Source organism: Hemicordylus capensis, chromosome 2 (assembly GCF_027244095.1).
Source record: "Hemicordylus capensis ecotype Gifberg chromosome 2, rHemCap1.1.pri, whole genome shotgun sequence".
Classification (NCBI taxonomy): Eukaryota; Metazoa; Chordata; class Lepidosauria; order Squamata; family Cordylidae; genus Hemicordylus; species Hemicordylus capensis.
In genome coordinates this window covers 133,784,326-133,798,952 of record NC_069658.1, presented here as the reverse complement: position 1 = coordinate 133,798,952, position 14,627 = coordinate 133,784,326, and positions in this window count along the sequence as shown.

The following is a 14,627-nucleotide window of genomic DNA, read 5'->3' as shown; positions in this document are numbered from 1 at the left end:
CCTTGGGACTGTCCAAGATCTTTGTCATTCCTGAATCCCTGCCTCAGTGGAGACTCTGGCTCAACCTAAAACAGAATGGGGACTGAGGCCCTTTTATCTATCATCTATCTGTCTGTCTGTCTATCTAATTTATTTAATTTATATATGACCTGACTCCAAAGGCTCTAGGCGGTTTACAAAAAATATTTACAAAAATATTTATATACCCCCTGATATGTGTATCTCTAGGCAGTGTATGCAATTTAAAACCACAACAAATACAAATTGTTCTGGTAAGAATTAATCAGCCTACTTTCCTTTCACTGTCTCTACAACTGGACTAACTTTGGTTCAAATTGAGGTCCACAAGTAAGATCTCTTGCACCTCAAATGTTTATGTGTCTACCATCTTGAATTGAGTTCAATGACCTCATCACAATCTATGCTGTTGAGGTTTCCCTATGTGTCCCTACAGCTGTAGCAAATTTGGTTCAAATCAGTTAGGCGGTTCTCAAGTTAGCCCACTTGCACCTCAAAAGTGTATGCATCCGCCATCTTGGATTGGAGTGGATGACATCATCACAAATGATGCCATTGAGGTGTCCCTATGTGTCCCTACAACTGTACCCAATTTGGTTCATATTGGTCCAGGCGTTGCCAAGTTGATAGGACGGACACACAGGCATACGGGCACACACACAGAAAGCTGGGTGATCTCATAAGCCTACTGGAAAGTAGGCTAATAAAACACAGTAAAAACAATTAAAACCATTTCACAAAATAAAAAAGTTAAAACAATTTCATGGGATAAAAACAATTAAATAATTGAGATTAATTTCAGTTAAAAGCCTGAGAACAAGTGTGGGTAGCCACAGAGAAAGCCTAGTCCTGAGTCGCCACCAAATGAATCAGTGGCAACTGAATCAGTGGCATCCATAACCAGCCCTTTCCAAATGGCCTTAATAGGCAGCAGGGTTCGTGACAAAGAAGACGCTCTCTTAAGTACCCAGGACCCAAACCATTGAGGGCTTTATAGATAATAACCGGTACTTTGTATTTCAATAGGAAACATATCGACAGCCAGTGCAGTTCTTTTAAGATCTCAGTGAGTTCATTGTTCAAAGTTATATGGTGCTTTCGAGTTGCCCCAGCGATCCGTCTGGATGCCTCATTTGGTACCTATTGTAGTTTCCAGACTATGTACAAAGGCAGGCCCATGTAGAGTGCATTACTGTAGTCGAGTCTTGAGGTTACCAGCATATGCACCACTGTTTTAAGGTCATTTACCTCTAGAAATGGGCATAGAGGACACAACAAAGCAGATGAAAAGCGCTCTTGGCCACTGCTAACCCCATCCAGAACAGGCAGATCTAAACCATTGCTTGGGTCTCGACCACCCACAATCAATACCTCAGTCTTATTTGGATTCAACTTCAGTTTGTTAGCCCTCATTCAGCCCATTATCCCCTCCAGGCAGGCATTTAGAGAAGCTATGCCATTTCCTGATGAGGTTGATATGGAGAAATAGATCTGGGTGTCATCAGCATAATGATGATCTCTCCCAGCAGTTTCATGTAGATGTTAAAAAGCATTTGAGATGGTATGGAGCTTGTAGAACTCCATATTTTAGTTCTAGCTTTGCAGAGTAGCAGTCTCCAAGCGACACAATCTGGAATCTACCAGTGCCACTCAATCCCTCCTCCCCCAGGAGACCCAGAAGGATACCATGGTCGATGATATCAGCTGAGAGATCCAAGGGTCAGCAGAGTTGCACTCCCTAGGTCAACAGCCAATCGGAGATCATCTATTAGGCTGACTAAGGCAGTTTCAACTAGGAATGTGCACAAATTGATTTTTTCATTTCTATTTGTACTCTAATAGAAACTCCCCCGATTTGTTTTGGGACCTAATTGGACCCCCCGAATCACCCCAGATTCAATTTATACCTGAATTTTCTGAATCAATTTGGATTTTTAAAAAGAGGGTCTCAGAGGCAAAAGAGTGAGGGTGGATAGTGTCCAATGGGTGGAAGCTACCACCCAAATTTCAAAGAAATTGGGAAAAGGGGTGATTTTTGAAGTTTACGCGTCTTTAAGATTATCCCCATAGAGAATAATGGGGATTTCAACAACCTTATAGCTCCACGTGGGGGGCACCGAGATGGCCCAGAGTGGGTGTGATGGGTGGTAGTGCCCAATGGGTGAAAGGAAGCTACCACCCATATTTCAAAAAAATTGGGCAAAGGGGTGATTTTTAAATGATTTTTGAAGTTTATGCATCTTTAAGCTTTTCCCCATAAGGAATAATGGGAAGTTCAGCAGCCTTAGTTATAACACCCCGGGGGGGGGGGGAGGGACCAGGGTGACCCAGAGTGGGTTGTGGTGGCTGGTAGTGCCTAATGGAAGCTGCCACCCCGATTTCAAAAGAATTGGGTAAAGGGCTATTTTTAAAGGAGTTTTGAAGTTGCCATGTCTTTGGGGCATATTTGGGGCAGAAAGGGGGTTTCCAGGGCAGAAGAGTGGGTCAGGCGGTAGTTGCTACCATCCAGATTCCAAAGGAATTGGTGAAAGGGGTGATATTTAAAGTATTTGTAAAGTTTGTGCGCCTTTAAGCTTTCCCCCATAGATAATAATGGGGATTTCAGCAGCCCCATAACTCCACCTGGGGGGCACCTGGGTGACCCAGAGCAAGTGGTGGTGTAGTGCACATAGGGTGCCAACCACCTCCATACCCACAAGCCCATGGCGTAATGGGTTTTGTTGTTTCTGAGGTGTTCTTCTGAGAGTAGATTCTCTGGTAGCAAATGAGAGTAGATTCATTGTTTGTCATTGAAAATGAATCCACTCTCATTTGTTACCAGAGAATATACACTCAGAACACCTCAGAAACAACAAAACCCAGTACCCCATGGGCTTGTGGGTATGGGGGTGGTTGGCACCCTATGTGCACTACCTCACCACTCGCTCTGGGCCACTCCGGTGGCCCCCAAGTGGAGTTATGGGCCTGCTGAAATCCCCATTATTCCCTACGGGGGAAAAGCTTAAAGATGCGCAAACTTCACAAATTCTTTAAAAATTGCCCCTTTCACCAATTCCTTTGAAATCTGGATGGTAGCAGGGTCTTGCCTCCAATATGTGGAGTTGCCTCTGAAGATGGTTTGGAAGAGTTAACTGGTTCAAAACGCTGTTGCAAAAATGCTTGTGGCTGCTAGTCACTACACTAGCATTACTCTTTGGGGATGGACCAAAATGCAATTAAGTGGCCGAATTGCAAAACAACCCCTTTTAAAACTGAGGGCTTCCACAGCTCCTTTAACATGGAGGAGAGCAGCTCCATCCCTGCTCCTCCTCTGCTCACCACCACTGCCATACTCGTGGCGTTCCCCCAGCTATCAGCGTGCGCTGGTGGTGCTCTCTCCCAGAGAGGTGGCACACTTGTGGCACTCTCCCCCTCTGCACATGCACAGTGGTCATGTGCATGCTGGCATCGTGCGGAGGCATCTGTGGGAGAGCGCCACCAGCGTGTGCTGATCGCTGGGGGGAGCACTGCCAGTGTGGCAATGGCGGCAAGTGGAGGAGGAGCAGGGATGGAGCTGCTCTCCTCCATGTTAAAGGAGCTGTGGAAGCCCTCAGTTTTAAAGGGTTTTGCTGTGATTCAGATGCTTAATCGTGTTTCGAGCACATCCCTATTGAACGTATCCTGTGGCAGCTTTATTAGTTACCAGTTTGCTTCCAGGGCAGATTGAAAGTTCTGGTTTTCAAAAGCCCTACATGGCTTGGGACCAGGGCAACTGTCAGTCTATATTCGCCCATGTGAATCTGCCAGGGTCCTTTGCTGTTCCTCACAGACCAGCCTCACTGCCCTGCCAGTGCCACAGACCTGGTTTGTGGGGACCAGGAACAGGGCCCTTTCAGTAGTGGCCTCCTGTTTTTGGAATGCCTTTGCCAGTCTCCCTCCTTGATGAGTTCCCCCTTGAAGAGCTCCTCTTTTACATTTGGTTTTAATTGGTTCTCCACTCCAGTTCAACCAATTTTGGTCTTTGTGTTATTGCTTTTAATTATTATTGCTATTTGTGTTACTGGTATTGATTTTTATTGTATTGTTATTGAAAGCCACCACAAGCAGCATTGTGCTGCAGGAGTGGGGTAGGTATATTTCAAATAAATAAATCCTTCTATGGGAGGTTCTGAGAGATCTTGCAATCCAAGTAATGAGTAAAGGTAAAGTGTGCCATCAAATTGATTTCAACTCCTGGCACCCACAGAGCCCTGTGATTTTCTTTGGTATAATACAGGAGGCGTTTACCATTGCCTCTTCCCATGCAGTATGAGATGATGCCTTTCAGCATCTTCCTATATTGCTGCTGGCATTTCCCATAGGTATTTCCCATAGTCTGGGAGACATACCAGCGGGGATTTGAACTGGCAACCTTCTGCTTGTTAGTCAAGCATTCCCCCACTGCTCCTTACCACTGCTTAAGGTGGTAAGTAATGAGTAGGAAAAGAATATTTGCCAGTGCATTAATTATAATTTGAGAGAATATTTCAGATAATTATTCTATCTATTCAGTTAAATGCACTGGTGAATATTCATTTCCATGTCTAGAAGACCAGTCAGCAAGGGAAATGTGATGGAAGAAGCTATAATGTCTTGTAGAGATCCCTTCTGGTGTAGAGCTGGCCTCATAGCAAAGGATGGATTGCACTCATAATCTTTGATTTGTCAAAATGTTGAAACAAAGTCTAATCCAACCTTTGATCTACAGCCCAAGGTGAATGAACAAAGCCCTTGTGTGCATTATTGTAAATGGCAGCTTGCTGTTGAGTCAACAAATGCTTAAGTAGGCAAAAAATATTGCATGTGTTAGCACTAATTTGTGAATATTTTAAACCTGAGCAAATTCAACTGCATGAAGGACAAGAAGGGAACATGTACCAATACTTTTTACCTTGACAAAACGAAGACTTTGTACCACTGTTCATTCCTTTCATAAATAATCTAACATTTTAAATATTTTATAGCAAACAGTTTTAAACAAATAAAATGATCTTCTTAATAAGAGCAAAAATCAAAGTTGGGTAGTTGTAGTTGGGTAGTTGTATATTCTGTCGCAGGCTTTTTAAAAGTCATTTTTCCTCTTACCATGTTGAATATTCCAGTCCACCAAGATTCTAATGTTGTAAACTTGCCATTGATTTTCCATTCAATCATTTTAAAGATGCACATTATGTTTATCTCAGTCACATTAGCAGGAGTGGCTTTAGATGCTTTGGTGGATTAGTTAATGGTTCAAATAACACCTCTATCCTGATGTTGACTATCCTTGATCCAGTGGTCCATATCTTCTCCCTAGGAGAAAATATGGACCAGGCTTCTCTTACACTTCATTTTTGCATGTGCTGAGTGAATGTCACAATTCATCTGTGAACACTGACAATCCCAGGCCAATTTTATGAATGTCCTTGAAATCGTGCTCATTCATTAGGTTAAGAGGCATCCTGTTTCTATTGGTTCCCTGCCCTGATGTTTCATGCCAGTAGTGTACTTAGCGACCTTCAAGGGAAATCCCATACAGAACACTTAATTTAAAAACTATGAAATAAAAATGCATTGTCAAAAAGTCATTTGATTGCCCCACTATAGCCATCCCAATGGTAATGCAAAGGGTAATTACTAGTTTGACCAAGGAACTTACCCTTTCTGCACTTCAGCCTGAACCCTTAGTAGTTTATGTCCAGCCTACCAAGACAAAAAACTAGCTGACCATTGCTGGAAACAGAATGCTGGGGCAGGTAGTCTGATCTGTTTAATTCTTAAATATGAAGCACAGGAGCAGTAGTTACTCTGATTGTCATTCTCTGTCTCTCTACTTGAATTATTTTTCTTGTATTAATAAAAGAAGTAAAGAGCCCTCTAATATGGGTCAATACAGTGGACCCATCTCATTTACTATGGCTTTGGTGAGCTAGGGCAATAGCTTGGGTAAGAGAACGCAGGCACAAGAAACAGCCCAGTATCTTTATAGCAGTAAAGAAAATAGCAGGCATTTCATATGCCACACTGCTGCATTTCTTTCTCTTGGGTTATAATGTGTTCAGGAAAGCCTAAAAATTTGCTTTAGTCACACACACACAGACACACAAAATCTGGTTTGACTATATTGTTATCGCTTCCAAGAAAAAATCTTATCCAATTGCTTTCCTTTTTGTTTGCATGCTGTGCTGAACCATTTTCAGTGTTCGTTCTCAATGCGGAGACAGAATTCAGGAGGGCAAAGAGGTATTTAAAAAAAGACGAACCTCACAGCTCCCCCTTAGAATCCACAGCAAGAGCTGCTGCCAGTAATAAACAACGAAAGAAAAACGCAGACACCACCACAGCACAAGCAGGCATACAGCTGAGGAGGAAGACTCCACCCTTGGAATGGAGTGAGTATTGATGCGCTCTGTCTGCTTCGTGAGCATCCTTTCTCCCAAAGCATGTTTCCATGGTGATGGATCCAATAGGGGCTGATCTGATGAAACTGGTAACTGACCTGTTTGCTTTGTGTTTAGGCGTTCGTGTGTGTGTGTGTGTGTGTGTGTGTGTGTGTGCATGCATCTGTAGAGGGAGGGAGGAAATGAAGGTCTATTATATTTCTCTGATAATAAACAGGTAGCTTTTTTTTTTTTTTTTGCCAGAGCAGATATTGTCTTGTAGATCTTATACATATGTAGAGTCAGTTTCCACAGCTCAGCAGCTCCATCATTAGCCTGGTATTTCCTTGCTGGTTGGCTGCAACAGCCATTATTTCCAAATCATAACTGTGAGCTCTATTTGTCAGCAGCTGTGGTCGCTAAATGTGTGCAGGAGTCAAATATAGGTCACGGGGGATTGCTACCCCAAAGGAAAAAAATAACTTGGTGGGACAATACGAAATTGGCCCCAGTAGAGAGATGCAGAAAAAAGGACATTTAGATTGCAAAATAAAATACAAAATCCACCAAATATTTTGCTTCAGTTGTTGGCCACTGTTTTGATTCTACAAATATAAGGGTGTAGAATCCAGGAGATGATATCTCTTAACTGCATAAAAAAGAGATGTGGGGAAACTGTCTGAGAAAATTCTCAGATGTGTCTTCTTGGGAGGATCTATGAATTTCTCAGTTTTCATCTTCACCTTGGAAGAACCCTGAAATTCTGCTTTGAATTTTATTTTTGCAAATTGTTGGCTTTGTCCCTAATTACTTCGGTGTTGAGCAGGTATTTTGCTAGCATTGCTGCTAATGAAACTCCCAGGTCTAGCAGATAGTAAGATTTCTTTCATGACTTAAGGTTACTTGCCTCCTGGCAAAGGTGGTATGGTGTTAATTTTGGTGACTTCATTGTACTCCTCTGTTGTACTGATTTTAATCTAAGTACTACCATAGAAGGGTGTTTGTAGTACTTGTAGTGGTATAACACAAAAATATAGTGTTTTTCCACCAAAGATGACTACCTAACTGTGGGTAAACAGTGTGGCATATCACCAGTAGATACTATGGTGACTGAAAAAGGCATTTAAAATTATTAGATTACATCCCATGAAGAAAAGTACTCATAATTCTACAGACACATCAAGTTTACCTTGTGATGGAAGGACAGTTGCATGTTTCATAATCCGAATTGCTATGCCCATTTCAAGTTGCAATGTGGTTCCTTTAGCTGGAATTACATATGACCAAGCAGGTAGAAACAGAGTTCAGAACCATACACAATGATCTGTAGGGAACTCAAGGGGGAGGCTGTTTGGGATGAATCAGAAGGTGAGGCAGCTCACTTTCCAGGTTTGTGTGTGGCCACTGCACTAGGCAGAGTAGTGAATCAGACTCAGATGAGAGAACAAACATGACTGCTAGAAGGCAGGGATTTCAAGGCTTACATGGTGCCCAGCTTAAGGCATAATATTAATAATAAATAATAATAATGACTAGCTAGATCAAGTTACCAGGGCAGTGCTGACCCACATCTATCACTCTTCCGTGCATGTCCCCAGTAATGCCCAGTAAAGGAAATGTGTGGACATAGGATGCTGCCATATACCAAGTCAGACCATTGGTCCATCTAGCTCAGTACTGAATACACAGACAGTCAGTGGCTTCTCCAAAGTTTCAGGCAGGGATTTCTCTCAGCCCTATCTTGGAGAAGCCAGGGAGGGAACTTGGAACCTTCTGCATGCAAGCTAGCAGGTGCTCTTCCCAGAGCAGCTCCATCCCCTAAGGGGACTATCTCATAGTGCTCACACATGTAGTCTACCATTCAAATGCAACCAAGACAGACCCTACTCAGCAAATGTAGTCCTGCTTGCTACCACAAGATCAGCTCTCCTCCCATGATGTCATTGCTTGTAGTGTTTCCCCTCTCAGTTCACTGGCTCTTGTGCAAAGGAGGCGCAGGTTGGCAGTAGCCACACACCATTCACCATGCCTAGTTAAGCCCTGAAGGAAATGGAAAGCCAAGGGAAATTGCCAAAGGATGAGAGTACAGGAGAGAGTTCCAGTGAGTGACAATACGATGGCCACTGAGGACAATCCTGAAAAGTGTTGGAGTCGGATCCCTCTCTCAGTGTTTTCCTGCAGGAGCCTGGAGACAGTGTTATAACTTTAAAATCCCTAAAAATGCAGGAGACTGAGCAACCACAGTTCTTTGAACCATTTGCTCCTGGGCAGGATTCCAAATTTGCTGCCAATCAGGTGAGGCAGGGGACCAGAGTAAAATTGGGTAGGAGAAGGCAGACATGGCTGCCGAGGCTCCCACTTTATCAGAGAGCTCAGAGGTACAGTATATCATCCTCTTCCTGGCAGTTACCTGGCAACCCTATCTGCTGTAGTGTTTGGAGGAGGGGGAAAGGAGGTTAGTAGTATAAGTTCTCCCCCTTGACTCTTATCTGTGGCCAAAGTCGGTACAAATGGGATGTGAAGACATTTTATCTTTCTCAGCAGGCCAGGGAGCACCTTCCCAAAGTCTTTGTTTCTCTTCTGTAGGTCTTCTCTCTAACAGTTTAGTATTGAAAGGCTCTCTTCCAGGGCCCTGTCATTCAGTAGGATAACTGTTTCTTTCAGGCAGGCTGCCAACAGCCAACAATTCATAATAAAGTTGTACTCTGAAAGCATAATGCTCATGTGCAGCCATAAAGACAAAAGAGATGCTAAAATGGTCACGGAGGACATTACTTCCTTAACCCACATTCAACTAACAAGCTAGAAGTGTCTGTTGGAGTTGGGGATTTACATCACATCCCAACTGGCCGCAGAGTGAATTTATTTCTTTTTTGTCCTTGTCATTATGTGAGAGGGAAAGAAGGGGTTGTTCTATAACAATCCTATCACGTATAGAAGACCTATATGGAGTGGCCAATTAAAAATAAGCAAGTATGTATCCATAGAGTCACCTATATCAGGCAGCAGAGCAATATAGGAAGATGCTGAAAGACATCATCTCATACTGCATGGGAGATAGCAATGGTAAACCCCTCCTGTATTCTGCCAAAGACAACGACAGGGCTCTGTGGTTGCCAGGAGTCGACATCAACTTGATGGCACACTTTACCTTTTATCCGTACAGTGTATTAAAAAACAACAACCCCAAGTTTGTATAATGGTGTGCACACACAACCACACAAGCTAATTGCTGCAGATTCTGGCTATCTGGCTGGCTGTTATTGGGGTCCATCAAAATCAACACTCTTCTCTCATTTTAATTATTTCTTATTTATTGCTACCAATATGCATGCTGCTTCACCGAATAATATATTAAATGACAGGTCACTGCACTGAGAAGTTTACAATTTAAATTTTAATAGAAAAGTCGGATTTACTTTTGAGGAGGATTTTGAAAGAAGTGTTGGAGATTGCACCTTATAATTGTTCTGGAATGAGAGTCTATTCATAAGGGCTAGCATGGAACGTTAGTCACAAATTACTCAAAAGACTCAAAGGACTCAAAGGACTTATACAGGACTCAAAATCTTGTATAATAAAAGTATGTAAAATCAATAGAAGAAATAGCAGCCCCAAACTTCCAAAAGCTAGACAAAACAAGGTACAATTGAAAATGTCTGTGTAAATATAAACATCATTCACATATTTGTAGTGGAATGAAGGTAAGAGAAAGACAATAAGGTTGCTCTCATGACCTTAGCTGAGAGGCTGGGGAGGACTGGGTGGAAGGGGAGAGATTACCTGCCTTCTCCCCACTCTAGTGGCTGCCCTCTCAGATTCCGCCGCACGCCCACAGGGTCAGCATGGCGACAGAGTCCAGAGCTGGGATTGGGAGGAGGAAGTCCTCCTGCATCCCAGAGTGCACTGCATGAGCAGTGGAGTGCTTTCTATCAGTAGAGCAGCTGCTCCGCACAGCCACTCCTTCCCACCAGCTTGCTACCTAAAATGGTGGTGGGTAGCGGTGGGTGGGGGGGAAGACCAGCTACCGGGTGGCGATCGCACACTCAATCATCTGCCAAGGTAGAATGAACCATCAGTTTGTTCTCTCTCAGTAAATAGCCAGGTAGGGAGACAGGCTTCGCAGGTAGGGAATAGCCAGGAGAGGAGAGTTCCCAGTGCTCCAGACAACACGAGCTAACACGAGCTGCCTGAGGTAACCCAGGCAGTTCATGACATGAGAATAGTCTCCTTGGCTGACATGATGAGGAAAATTACTCAAAGTAGTAGTCCCATTGAAATTAAATGGCCAGCCTAGGCAATGGGACTACTTTGAGTAGTTTTCCTCATCATGTCAACCAATATATTTTATATAAAAGGCCTACAGACTTAATATATTATACAAATATATAATATATTAATATATTATATAAAAGTTCTACAGACTTAAAATGCAACATTTAAAAAACAAAACAAACAGCACTCTCCCCCTGTCCATGTAATTAATCCTTAAGAGAAGTCAACAACCAAGCACACCTGCTGACCCTTTCAGTAGAAGGCCTTCTTTCTTGTTTGTTTGTTTGTTAATTTTTACCTTCTGGATATGAGTCGGCAGCCTTTTGAATATGTATGGGGGAAGGCTTCAGTGGCTGATATCCAGACTAAGTTACTCTATAGTAGTACTCAGGAGTTACTCAACAGGGCCACTTAATTTCAGTAAGATTTTGAGGAATTTAGTCAGAATGTCAACTAATGTGGCTTTTTGTTTTACGTTTTCTGTTTGTTTGTTTTTTGTCTTTTCCTCCTTTTCTAATTAATTAATTAACAAGAAGAGGTTCTCATGCCACATGTGGCCGGTACTGGACCTGAGCAATTAACTGAAGTGAGGAAACACCAAAAGGTTGCGTGTGTGTTGTTGTTTTTTTAAGGGGGGGGGACTCTTCCTCTTTAATAAAATCCCTCCTTAAAAAAGAAATGATTTGCTAACATCTGCACTTTGGGTTAAAATTAAGCACCTCATCGGCTACACCACAGTGGCACATACTGTAAATGCCTCTGATTTGTGTTCATGGCAGCTACTGACAGAGACATGGAAACAGTCCATAAAATGGCAACTATATGCCCAATAAGTTTTCTAAACATTTTAGCTGGAAGGGGGCCGATAACAAGCCCGAGCACAAAAATGAACAAATAAAAACCTTGAGCAGAATTTGTCCAAACTTTGTTGTTTTAACTCTCTTTGATTTACAAAGGAGAAAGCTAAGCATATGCTTGATTCTCTCATTTGGAGTCAACGAGGCTTAAATGTGCTTCGCTTTGGCTGGATTGCTCTCCTTGCTGGCTTTAAGAATGTTGCTGATATATTTATGAGAGCTCATAGGATAAGTATCCATCTGTTGCCTCAGCACTTCTGTTTAAGGCTCAGAAAAAATGCCGTCACATAGGAAGAAAATAAAACTTCTCATACAGGGATTATTTGCCCAAAGGTATGTTTGATGTATGAAGGCTATCTCCTCCCAGTGTGCCATGCTTTAAAGGGTTAACCTGTTGCTCTGAAAGGCAGACGAAGCCACAACCAGGCAAAGCAACCACTGTGCAGAAGTAACAGCACTGCAGGGTGTGCTGAAGACACAGAACAGAAAGCTGCCTGTTCCCTAATTGAAAGCTGCTCTCCACCAATCAAAATAAAGGTTGCACTCTCCTGGTAGACTACTGCAGATTAAACATGAGCGCTGTTAATTATATTAGCAGCAGGATTTTAATACTGTCTCAATGCATATATTGGCCTTCCTTCCCAGACAGACACCGACATATAGCCTGAGACAATTTGAAGACTGAGTTACAGTATTTGTTTTAATGATTCTGCTTAGCTAATAACGGTGGACGGGGAGTTAAGAAAGCTTTTCAACTCTCTGAATACAATCTTGGCTTTTGCAAAGGGTTTTTTCCTAATCCTCTGCACAGTAATTCAGATTATATTCAGCGCACTTCTCTGCAAGCTACAGAGAATAAGGCATCTGAGTCCCATTGCCTGAGACCCCAGTTGCCTTATAGAAGGGAAAAGACAATGATCCAGAAAAAGGGACAGGAAGAGTTCTGTCCAGGCCAATCTGCAAAAAGCATTGGACAGCAGGGCAGCTATGTTGTAAAATGCACCATCAATTCTGCATTCAGAAACTAGGAATGACTAGCTTCCACTGTTAGACTCCTTCCAGGTCTCTCTGAGAGGGGTTTCCAAAATTTGATCCAATTTGTGGATCATCTTCATTTGCCATTTCCTCCCCACTCTTCACTTTACTAGTTTCTGATGTATTTTTATTTTAATTGTCTGAACTTTAAACAGAAAGGTAGACACTCAGTGGTTTCTTGATTGTATCCTATTAAAATTGTGCTTTTTAAATTTACCCAAAGGAGAAACAGGGCCATGCCTGCTTATCCATTAGGATGGTGGTCTGCCCGATGACCTAGTTGGCAGATTACACTTGAGCTAGATCAGATTGTCCCTACTCCAGCATAAAAATTCTACCAGTGCTGTGACATAGGAGTAAGTCTCATGATTGAGCAAGCCCCTCCCCCGATATAGAATACCATGTGTGATTATCGCATATGCATGTACATCTCTACGTGCATACATCCTGCCAGCAAAAGGGGTAGATAGATCATACATAGGGATATATGTGCTCAGTGGTGCTCTTACCTATGGACCTTGGGGCCGAAGTCCTGGGCCTCCACACCTCCTGGGGGGTCCCCAAATCCTCCTTAGTCTGTCCTGGGTGGTGTGGTTGCCGCTTGCCCACACTGTGCCGGGTGGCAGAGTGCGATTATGACCTGTACCGGGTGTGATTATTACCTGGGCCAGGGGAGTGAGGAAAGAAATATATGGGATGGGAGTATGTTGTTAATCATATTAATAATAAAAAATATTAACTGTGTGTGTGTGTGTGTGTGTGTGTGTGTGTGTGTGTGTGTGTTGTTGTTGTTGTTTTATGGGGATGTGTGGGGGGGGGGATGGTGCTTAACTTTTAGTGGGGGGGGTCCAGCTGGGGGTGGGGGCTCCAAAGGCCTTTACGCCCAGGCTCCAAAATTACCTAAATGCACCTCTGTTTGTGCTGAAAACATATTGTAATGCTGCCTCGGTTGGGCAGTCTGTATCACTGACTGTAGCTCAGGGACAGAGCATCTGCTTCCATGCAGAAGGCCCCAGGTTCAATTGCGGGCATCTCCAGGTAGGGCTGGGGGAAACGGCTCCCTGAAACCTTGGAGAACCTTTGCCAGACAGTGTAGACAATACACTGGGGAGAACAGTGGTCTGACTCAGTATAAGGCAGCTTCCTACGTGGTTGTGGTTGCCTTGTTTCCCTGAGTGGTGAAGTCCCAGGGATTTACAGAAGGCTTTGGATTCTGGTTTCCCTTGAAAGGAAAGTAATGGCAGATGTGTGGTGTCTTTTAGGGATGTGCAAATGGTTTTGATATTGAGCAACTTCAACTCACTATCAGATCAACCCCCCCCCCACTATTCAGGGGTCATGACCCAGGACACACAGAGACCCATTGGGCATGTGTGGAAGCCTCCAAAATGGCCACTGCAATGGAGGGCAGGCCCAGAATGGGCCAAAGACCACCCAAACTGGGTGATTTTGACATAAATGGAGGCCGACAGTGGGAGGGAGAGCTTCTGGAGCTGCCACCACCACCACCCACAGCTGAATCTAAGCCCCTGGACCAGGTGGCAGTAAGTAAAATTTAATATTTAAAAGATTTTTTTAAAAAAATTAACCCCCGTGATCTGAACCGGTGTGCATTAGGGGGGTGCCAGACATGCCCAGTCCAGTTCGAGTCCAGTCCAGACTCGAACCAAACCAGGCAGCCCAGTTTTGTAATCACTCCAGTGTCTTTATAATGTTGGTTTATATTTATACCAATTTACATGCTGAGCCTTGGATGGCTATTGGAAAATAGCAGATCATTCTTGGAAGACAGCAGCAGTTTGCAGCCGTTTCCCACAAAATTGCCCTGGCATCCTATGATGTTTCTGCTCCTGCCTGACTACTTCCGTCCTTGCCTAAAATCTCTGATCGTCATCCCACAGCCAATTGCACTGGTGTAACACGTACACATCTTGTAGGGGAAGGGGAACTCTCCAATATCACCTTCAGCCCCTCCTTCCGGGCAGTGGCTGAATGGGCGAGGCAGAGAGCGTAGTAAATGAGCCACAGATGCAACTCATTTCTATTCTCCTTTCTCCACCTCAAC